Raw genomic sequence first — 10,847 nt, 5'->3', positions numbered from 1 at the left:
CCACCCGCTTCCACTATTATTCCCTTTCAACTTTTGTTTTTCCGTGCGAACAAATTGTTGAAATTGCTCCGACTATTAAATGCATTTCAAATTCATGAATTTTGCAATGAGTTGAAAAGTGCCAATTCAGTAGCACCCATTCCATCTCACCACAACAGTGCACAAACAGTACCCCCGTACGTACCAACAGTTTCTACTGTTTTGGGTGCAAATTACAGCACCAGCACGGTCACATTTGCGCTTTGCCACTGCGTGGCGACACGTGCACATCACCGGGAATCCTGGGAGAAATGAGCTAATCAAATTACATTTTACGACCGTACACACCGCGAACAATAAGCTTTGGAAAACCGTCTGCGTGCTGCCAAACACGCAATACTATTGCGCATACGTACCACAAAGCACCGTAGGGGTAATTATTTCGTCAAATCACATAAACTGGTCACCATCACCATCAAGGTGATTGCTTTGGAAGAAATAAGGTGAATATGTGCAATGGGATGGTGCAATCCAAAGAGTGACAGGAATGGGGTTTTGAACTTTTCCTATCCCTCATCTACAGATGGGGATTGTTAAGAGTGTCTCTTCATTGTGTGATTATTAAATAGGAAATATCAACACCTTATCGCTTGTTAAGAATACACGACGTTGATAATTTTCAAATATTTTTTTTTTTTTGTTAGAATTATGGTTCCATCTAATTCCATCTTCTTTCCCGTACAATATATTTGGAAAAGACTTAAAGTATGCAAGTACAATAAGACAATCTATAGAAAAGGTTGCTCTAGACCTCCTACGATATTGAGGACTATGATGACTTAAGGAAGATACAGCCTAGCTGACAGTTAAAGCTATTTGATACATTGTCTCGGTACATTTGGTATAATTGTCCCGGAGCAAATTGATGTTAATTTATAAATTTAAGCTATATTTTATTATCCTGAAATGAGCGTACGAAATAATCCTTTATATAAATGTTTTATTCAGTTTCTTAGCATGAGTATTGTTTGTTTGTTTCAAAAAGTATCCAGCAGCTGAACTACACTTTTCATTAAGATTATATTTCGATAGAAAGAATTCGACTTTTTTGCATAACTTTAGGCGCTTATATCGATACATCAAGCTCTTTAGGAGTACAGTACTTGTTTATCTTAAAAACCTTAATTTACGTAGCTTAGTGAGGAATACTTCGATCTCTAAAGGATATATTCATCAAAAATTCAATTGCTTACTCATGAATGATAAACCTTCCAAAAATGGATCATTAATTTAAATCAACGATAAGCTGAACCAAAACCAAACAAAGAGTTAACACGCTTAACGCTCAGAAATCACATTGCAAACGCCAGAGCGTTACTTATACCTTCGAGCGATAACTAATCACCTTCCTGTAGCTATACCATACAAATTAGCTCTAATCTTTAAATGCCACAAGTGATGCCACCCTTCTACGCAAAACAGTAATTGTCTAATGGAATACCGCATAATCAAACCACCAAATCGCGGTTGCCGAAAGCTACTTTAAGGGGAAAAGAACCCAACCGCTACGATTCACACTACTCGTATCGGCACTACGGTTCACTACAGTCACCAGTGTCACCAAACGCCACCACCACCGTCAGCATCATCAACCGGGTTACGGCTTTGAGCTGATTAATTTTCTCGAACTCAATTACCTGTAACGAGTTTAAACATTTCCATCACACGGTAATCACATTTACGGTTTGGCGAATAGTGTCACACATATCATCGACATCCCGGGGAGGAAAAGCGTCCCCAGCCTGCACCCGCTTCCCGGGCCAACCATGGTTCTACACGAACCCGCCCTTCAATACAACACAACACATCTCGCTGTACTTCTTTGGTGAAACTACGAAATTTTCCACCATCGCCTGCGGGTGGCAAAACAAATCCTTCGACCCGGGTTTCATTATTCCATTAAAACTTTCGACAGCACTATCGTGCGGCGTTCGTGGGAGTTGTGGTTTTCCGGGTTTTCGGTGTAACGGTTTGCTGGTGAGCTTTGGCAAAATGGATTGCGCGTTACAGACACATCGTTGGCGTGGGTCCCTATTTGACCCTGCATCAGTTAGCTCACCACGAAGACAACACGCTTGGACAGGTTAGTCCCGGTCTATAATTACATTAACTGTCATCGGATTTTGTTGAAAGGTAAGCCTGAAAAAAATCCACCCACAAGGAACGGAAATGGAAACGAGCTCTACAACCATCACATTCAATTGTTAATCAATACGAAGCTATTTGTAAAATGTAGCGACCTTTGTGATCGCCAAGTTAATGCTACCCTGCACAACGCCATCTGCTTGGATGGCTAAACCAATCCCTACTCAGCAGAGTTCAACCCCCTCGAAAGCCCGGTAATCCTATAAATTAATGAATTCACAAAAATTAAGACGCTTTTAATGGAAAATTCACACACATAATCCAACCACCTACAAAAATGGAAGCGTTCACAGCGATCTTTTCACATAATCCGGCCGCTTATCTATACAGCCATGGATCGCGCAAAGCCTTATCCCTTAATTCAGCCTCACTGCACGATGCTTGCAGCAGGTTCATGGCTCATTCAACGAATCAGGAAACACTTCGTGAAGCACTAGCGATCCGGACAATAGTCCCGAGCGTACACGTGGGCTTGATTTATTAGCATTCCGAGAAATCTTCCACTCGTGTGTACGGTTTGACGGCGCTGGAACGGTTGCGAAAGCCAATCGTCAGAGAAGTGTGCCTTTTGCTGTTTGTGTTTCAACTTCCTCGTGAGCCTCTGAAACGGACATTGGTCTCGTTCGATTACAACGACAACGAGATGCCCAAAAGGCAGTCTCGATGGATGAAACAGTGTTTCTAAAGCAAAATTGCATACTTCTAGGCTTCAAATTTTACTACTCTGCTAGGAAAACGCCTAACGTTATGCAATTCGTGTTTCAAGCTTCTCTTAACATCACGCTGCTAGCGGCTTAATTGCGTCGCTTAGCAAACTGGTCACCTGGGATTGGTGGCAGTTTCTCGCAGTTCAATCCTTTACCTTTTCCTTTTCTCGGTAAACTACTCTTGCTAAAACTGCTTTTGTTCAGGTGAGCGATTTAAAACGATGTCCACCAGAAAGCGGCACCGTTCGGGATCATGTTGACATCGCCAGCATAATGCCATTGACCACATGACATTTTGCCCCCTTTCGTTTTTTTTGTTGTTGCTGTGCCAGTTCCGTTTTGCCAAGTTCCATGTTTGCTTGGCTCTCTAAACGAAAGGAAATATAATACTGGCATTCTCTAGCCAAAGTCCTGTGCCAAACGAAATGGACGTGAGGTCTTTCGGTTCGGCATTGGTAGATACGGTCTCCGGGTGTATTCCGGCATCCGAGCATCGTTTTATTCTGTCGTTCTTTTATTATTTCGGTACCAAACGATTGTGCTGGTACAAGAAGTGGGTTCCCCATCCGTAGATTTCGAGGCTACATTTCGTGTGGAACTTTTTCCCGATCGACCCGCCCGGGATGGTTGGTGGCGGTGGTTAAACACATAATGCAACATTCGTTCTTTGCTGTCTTTCGAGCTACAATGAAGTTGCTGCCACACTGCCAGGTAGAGCGCGGCTTCGGCCGGGCAGGTTGACATCAAGGGATTTTGACATTTTCCGGTCAAAAGCGGATTTAGCTCTTCGCATTCGATTATGAGACATACTCCCTTTCGAGCGCTGTGGGACGCACAGCAAATGCTGCTGCTCAATCGAACCTTTTTTTTCTCCCTCTTGCTTACTCGATCAATCTTCCCAAGAAATAAAACAACCACAGCCAACCCATGGGGATGATACGGGATTGAAGTCGTAAGAAAATTCAACTGTCAGCTCCAGCTCGAAAGGTCACCGCGACGATCAGCGAGTGTGTTAGTTTATACTGCACATCATTTACTATCAATCATGTTGCCTGCTATACAGGCGCAGGATGCCATGATTGAAATGAAGCTCCTGTACCTGACAGTGGTGAATAATATGCAAAACCCGTGCACCAAACTCGTTAAATATGCCCACCCATCAGCACGACAGGTTCGACAGGCAAAACCAAAACACAGGCGAAAAAACGGACCCCAGTTTTCATTAAATAAAAGCCACAAAACTACCGCTGTCGGAAGCGTTCAGCGTCAATATTATCATTAATATTGTACACCAGCTCCCGGTTCGCGGCGGTCGCTCATCGGTCCACAAATCGCGTTGCAAAACTTACAACCCGGATCCGGGGTCTGTGCGCACTGTTTACGTACAATCTCATCCCGCACAGCCGCCTCCCGGAACCGGTGCCGGCCGGAACAACACAATCCTGTTGCCAATTTATTATCCTGCCAACCACGTGTGCTTCGTCATAAAATATTATACGGTGATAAACATTTTCTATTATCTCGTGTCGCCCTACTGCGCCCTTTTGGGTGCAATTGTGCACCTGCGGATTCGATCGGGTGTGAACTAAGCCATGAATACTGATTCCTTTGCACTCGGCAGCACTGGGTAATGAAGTCGACAATAGGGATCGGTAGGATCGTTGCATCGATGCGGTCGATCATCAAACACGTGTGTCAACATGTTGGGAATATGGTCATCGAGATATTGTTTTATGTGTGAACTAGCAAACGTTCCGTGTGTCTCCTGTGTGACACTATCATTAACGCGGGTAAGAGAGAAAGAGCAGCAGTGCTCCGGTAGCATACTTCACAGCACCGCTGTCGATACGAATGCATTTCATCGGAATGTATCTATGTCGACTTCCTGGTTGAATGTTGGCGTAATATACATGCGAAGGTCATTAGAGCAGCAGTGCACGTTCGTAATTGCACTGGCAACCAGCATGACACAACATTATACACTCGCTGTGTTATGCACGCATCGCATCGTTTCCTATTATTTACTGTGTACGTGCAATTGAGGTGGATGCTTGTGAATCGCTTAAATATTTCAAATTTATTTGTTACCGCGAATAATTTATTCGTGGTAACGTCTGTTTTTTTTTTAATTCGCATGAAAATATTTTGTTAGTTTTAAAAGTTCTCAAACAGACTATTAAAATCAACACATCAATTGGTAATAATTCCAAATTCTAATTGATACAAATATTGCGCTCCAATCATTACATCCAGCGATTGACCTTTGGGCAAATTCCAAGATGCCGTTAATAAATTTTTACAAACATAATCAGAACTAAAATGTGGTACTTGCGATTGAACTACTTCACAATTCGAAGCATTTGATTAATTCAAAAATACTCCAATAAAAAACTTACCCGCAGGACTTTTTATCCCATTACAGGCAACTAAAAGATATTGAAGCTTAAAATTTCCAATAACCCGATAACAGTCCAATAAGATCCAGATAACAATCGGATAAGAGCCTGATTAGAAACCAATAGTAGCTCGATAGCAACTTAATAATCCGATACTAACCCGATAATAGCCCAATAAAAGCTCGATATGCGTTTGCCTGAAGTTTGATAAGGGTCCGTTAAGAGCCCAATACGAGCCCGTTAAGAGTCGAAAAAGAGCCTTATATCGGACATTATTCCGGCTGTTATCGACCGACTGGGGCTCGTTTTGAATTTTTATCGGGTTACTAACGGGCTATTATTGGACTCTAATCACACTACTAGCGGGTTCGTATCCTTCTGCTAGCGCTACATTATTGAACACTTATCAGACTGTTAAGCTTATCGATATCGGTATTTGCGTTTCTTGTGTTATTTTTTGTACTCAACTAAGCAAAATAGATTTTCTTTTAAGCTTAATCCCTAACAAATATTCCTTTTGCTATTGCAGTTGTGCTAAAATTGGTTCTCGGATGCTTTTATCCATAAGAAAACCCATAACCATAATGTCGCTCCCAATAGTCCACCATATGTTACCCCCAAAAAAAAAATCCAACACTACCCAGTGCCAGTTAGCAACTATTTATGTTCTGATTAAGCACTCCTAGCGTCTTAATTTCTGGCACTGGCTGCAGCTGTAACGGGCGATAACAAAGCGACTCACCGGCTTTATCGCTTTCGGTTCCTCGCATTTTATGCCTTTCTGATGCCTGTATTTGCGATCATACTGCGATCTACTTTCTGCCATCAGTGTCAACGCCATCATCGTCACCACCATTACTGTCCTCTTTGTACTTCCCCTTCCTTGTCGTTTTGTTTCAGGCAAGCTTCTGCGTTCGCTTATCGAACGCAACATAAAAATGGGAGAACGCAGCATCGAATATCTGCTGCCGCGATTTATGGTGGCCGATAAACGGTTTGCTGGAAACGAGCTGACGGTGAACCATGGACGGCCATCATACCAACCAACCGGGCTGAGTGACGTTTCAAATCCACAGCCCGCAAGGTTTGCATTGATGGATTTCACCGCTAGCTATACATTACCCGACGTCTTCGTGGCACAAGAAAACCGGTATATCCTACAAGACAGACAGGGCTTGCCATTGGTGGTAGATACGCGTTCGAGAATTTTACGCGACACACTCGAGTGCACAGCATAAACCAAGCAAGTCAATCCATATAGTGGGGTGGGGGGAGTTGTGTGGGATGAAATAAAAGTGGGGAAAATCCCAATAGTCACTCCCGAAGCATCCAAGCATCCACTTTGCAACTTTGGTGGTAACGCTGTCGTGACTATTCGGTAGACACCACATTATGTGTCGCTTTACGAGCGATTTTGATTGAACACACGAGAGAGCTCCTTCTAATCAGCCTGTTTTGCACTCGATCTAAGCGTAATCCCTCATATGCTCGCTTCCAGTATAGAGGGTGGAAAGAGCAGCATGACTCACATCACGACGCTGGTGCCGATCGAGACCATATTTTAAAGTGGATTTAACGTCACCCGTCCAACTCCAACAGATCGGTGTGTTTTTGGCCATCGTATCAAACGATGCGTACACGTACGGATTATACAGCACGAAACATCCGTGGATATGAATATTAGTATTGCTATAGAATGTAGTTATCATTTCCACGAAACTTTACTCTTGTAATGTCACATGGGACACTTCCATTTTTCCATGGAATTGCGAAGGGAAAAAATGTAACTGCATTTGCTGGGAATGCTATGTATATCATATGTGCCGACAGCATTTCGACACTCACAATGCTACGAAGGTGAACGGAACTCGTACAATTGAGAGGAAGATCATTTTCCACAAGTATCCATAACGAGAATGGTGGGTCCATTACATTGAAGAGTTCCATGAAAACGGTTCAATGTTTACAGCCAATTCTAGTGAACGAGCGCGATACGTTTTCCTTCCCCCGGAGGGACGGTTCGGGACCAAAACTAGCTTTTGTTTGCGGAAAATCCGGTGCGTCATGCACATTCCGTATGCATATTCATTTCAATCAACATTCATGGAATTGATTTAAAGGATCATGAAACAATCATACTTTCTCTGTTGGAAATATTCTTTCGATCGTTACAAAAGTAACACGCATAACGTTACCAGCAGGTATGGTTCACGTATTTTATCGCTATAAATACCTACCGTATTTTTTCTTCTGATATTTTGATATTTTTGCTATTGATATTTTGAAAGCAAATCTAATGTTACATAAACGAAAACGAATTTGGTGTTAAGTTTTCCATTTGAACCCCGAACCGAAGCAATCAAGAATTCCGATGAAATATCGCACAGAAAAAATCTTTTACAGGCATTGGCATTGATTTTCTGTTGGAAAAATCCTTCCAAAAATCTAAAACCACACAAATCCTCGTTCACTCTCTACCCTTCAGGGAACCCCCTGTTGGGCAACCTTTGACCCGTTCCGAAACACTGGCCCTTTTCTTCATTCCATTCCGGCATGCAATTCCAATCGAATCCCATTCCAAATTGAGTCGATTAGTATTCCAAATGAACATTTACCATTTTGTGAGTGGGTTCTCCATTTTTTTTGTCTTCTGCATACTCCATTCCAACCGTCAATCGTTCAAAGCGCTACAAAACCCCCGTGAACTCTCGCCCATCCGAACGTTAGTTTGGCCGAACAGAAGGTCAGAAATGGTAAAATTTACTCCTTCTCCTTGTAGGGCGGCCTGCTAAATGAACACATCTGCGATTGAAGTGAAACATTCGTTCACGTGAGGTACTAAAAGGTAAAACAAAACCGGGACAAGAGAAAGAGTAACGTGGAACGAGAAAAACTCCAGCGTCGGTGAAAAAAATTGAACTTTGTATGCACTTTATGTGCCAAACCCGTTTTTCAGAATAGTTGGCTATGTAAATTAGAACCGCCCGACGTAACGTACCGTAACGAGTTGCAGTTTTGAAATCCTTTATTGAATACATTTTCCATTATTTTTCTCCATTTTTCCGGCCACATTCCTACCGCCTGCGGAAACCTCGCTTGAGTTGCTAGAAGTATTTCACACAAGATTTCGCGCCAACTCCCGAAAAAAAAAACAAAAATGTCAAAAAGCCCAACTTTAATCTCAACCAATCGATTTGTTAAAACGGTCAAATAGGACGTTTTGATTAGTAACATTGCAACCGGTTTAAAATTGGAACCCATTATCTAACTGTTGCAATCTGTCGGTACGGTTGTTTTAGGTGGCACTTGTTCGCCACTGGATCACTTCTGCTGATTACTAAGCATGGCATGTTTCATGCGACATTCAAAGGTACGTTTTCTGTTGAATGTTCGCTTTTGATCAACAGATTGCATAACTGTAGGCGTTTTGTTTCGGCCAAAGCTGTAATATACAACAATGATTTTGTGAATGGGCTTTTGCTAAATAGACGTACGAATGAATCAAGTTGAGAACTTATAGTACACTCCATTGCATTATCTTATTTATTTATTTAATTTTCATTGATTCACGACTTCATTTAACGATTCCGAACTATATTTTGACCGAACAGACGCTTCTGTTAGAACTGATATGATAACTAAATTCATATGTTTAAAAGGGTTTCATTTATTTTTCGCATATAATTTTCTACAGTTCAGTTGTTTGAATCAGCATATTTTGCAACATACGAAATGTATTATAAAGCATTCGGAAAAAATCGAGCCAATTAAAACAATTGATTCAATTCATTATGTGAAGCCCTGTAGTGGATAATAAATTTATATCAACAAACACATGCAGCGGTACGCGACACATGTTTGCGCCGGAATGTAGACAATCTGGTTAAAGTACGGTGTATGGAGGCAGGAGCAGTAGATAGTGAGAGAAAAATTAAAACTGTAGAAAAGAAGTGTGAAAGAATTTTCTCCAAAATACATAACATAAAACAGTGATGTAAGAAATAATAATTAGTATTGTATTTTAAATTTATTAGAAATAAATTTGTGCAAGAAACGGAAAACAAGTGTGGAGCGTTTTATAGTTACATTGTGCGCTTACAACCCTCACAAAACCAATTAGACAAAGTTCTAAAAATTATGGTGCAAAACTTTATAAAGAGACTACTTATTTGCATCAATGTATACAACAAGCAAAAAATTATAAACTGTAAATAAATTACCAAGCTCAATATTAAGGTAAACTGGTGAGCGAGGTAGCATTAAAACAATTTCACCAAGACCGTTTAATAATAACTCTAGTGTTTCACTTATTCGGCATATTTACCCTTTATCAGCCTATTTTCCACCCTATTATTTATTTGGAAACCATGCCGTTGCAAAACTAATACAAATAGCTCATCATCATCACATCCTTCGCTCGTTCGCCACGGTTTACCTTCATCCAAAAAGAAGCTCGAGCTTTCAACGCTCGCAATCCTCGCCATAGCCCCCCTTGGATGCATGGATCATAATTCATGGCGTTTAGGCGCGTTTCATAAATTAATCTACCTCGTTTGTTATCTTTCCATCCAGATGCTTCTGGTGGTGAGCACGGTTCACGCCATTTGTTGTCCACCCGGCAACCCTCGTCGGTTTGACCACATTGCTCCGGCTAGCACTAGAGTGGCTGTGGCTGTGCAAAATATACCCACGCTTGACACTGATTCGGTGTGGCATAACGTTTCGTGCCGCATGTTTAAAAATTACAGCCACATTATACAGCGAATTAATAAAAGTCCAGCCGGCTTTGGTTGATGTGCTGTTGGATGAGCTTTTCAATTGTTGAATACGTAATGCAATTAAACCCAACTTGTTTAGATTTTCAAAACGATAACTTCAGAAGCTTTAACCCTTATCTCGTGCATGCTGCTTTAGCCACCTCCAGCAAACTACTAAGTAGATTAATAGTGTTTTGCTTCGATTTTTATGCACTATGTAAATAACACATTCAGAATGTCCCCTTAACCGCACCGTACCACACAACGCACCTTCATCCAACCGATGCTTATAATTAAGTTGCTCTCATTTTCCCATTACCAGCAGCGATCTAAAGTTTAACTTCTCGTCTACATACCACCGTCCCCGTGTACAAAACCACAGTTCAATGTTTTCACAAACTGTTAATAACGTGTTGCGGAACGTTAGCGCACAGGTGAGCACAGCGCCTGGCCATACAGGGGACGACGGTGTAGAAAGTTCCGTGCGAGTCAATCAGCAACAGTGCAAACAGTGTGCGAAAACTTGCCTGACATGGGTAAAGTTTGACGCGTTCGTATGAACAGCAAATTGTCACCCAAATAATTACCATATGCTCCTACGTTACAGACCACCCGAAGCCTTCCAGCGCCATTCCATTGACGGTGTTTCGTTACAGAAAATGGAGCTTTCGACAGCTCGTTTGCATCGTGTTGCTAATACAGTGGCAACAGACGTCTGCATTGTGTCACCCGGCAAACACAACTTTTGGCGATAAACTTTTGCGAACATGGTTATGCTTTCCACTGGTAGCATTCAAGATTGA

Source organism: Anopheles moucheti, chromosome 2, assembly GCF_943734755.1.
Source record: "Anopheles moucheti chromosome 2, idAnoMoucSN_F20_07, whole genome shotgun sequence".
NCBI classification, from domain to species: domain Eukaryota; kingdom Metazoa; phylum Arthropoda; class Insecta; order Diptera; family Culicidae; genus Anopheles; species Anopheles moucheti.
This window is presented reverse-complemented; position numbering follows the sequence as displayed.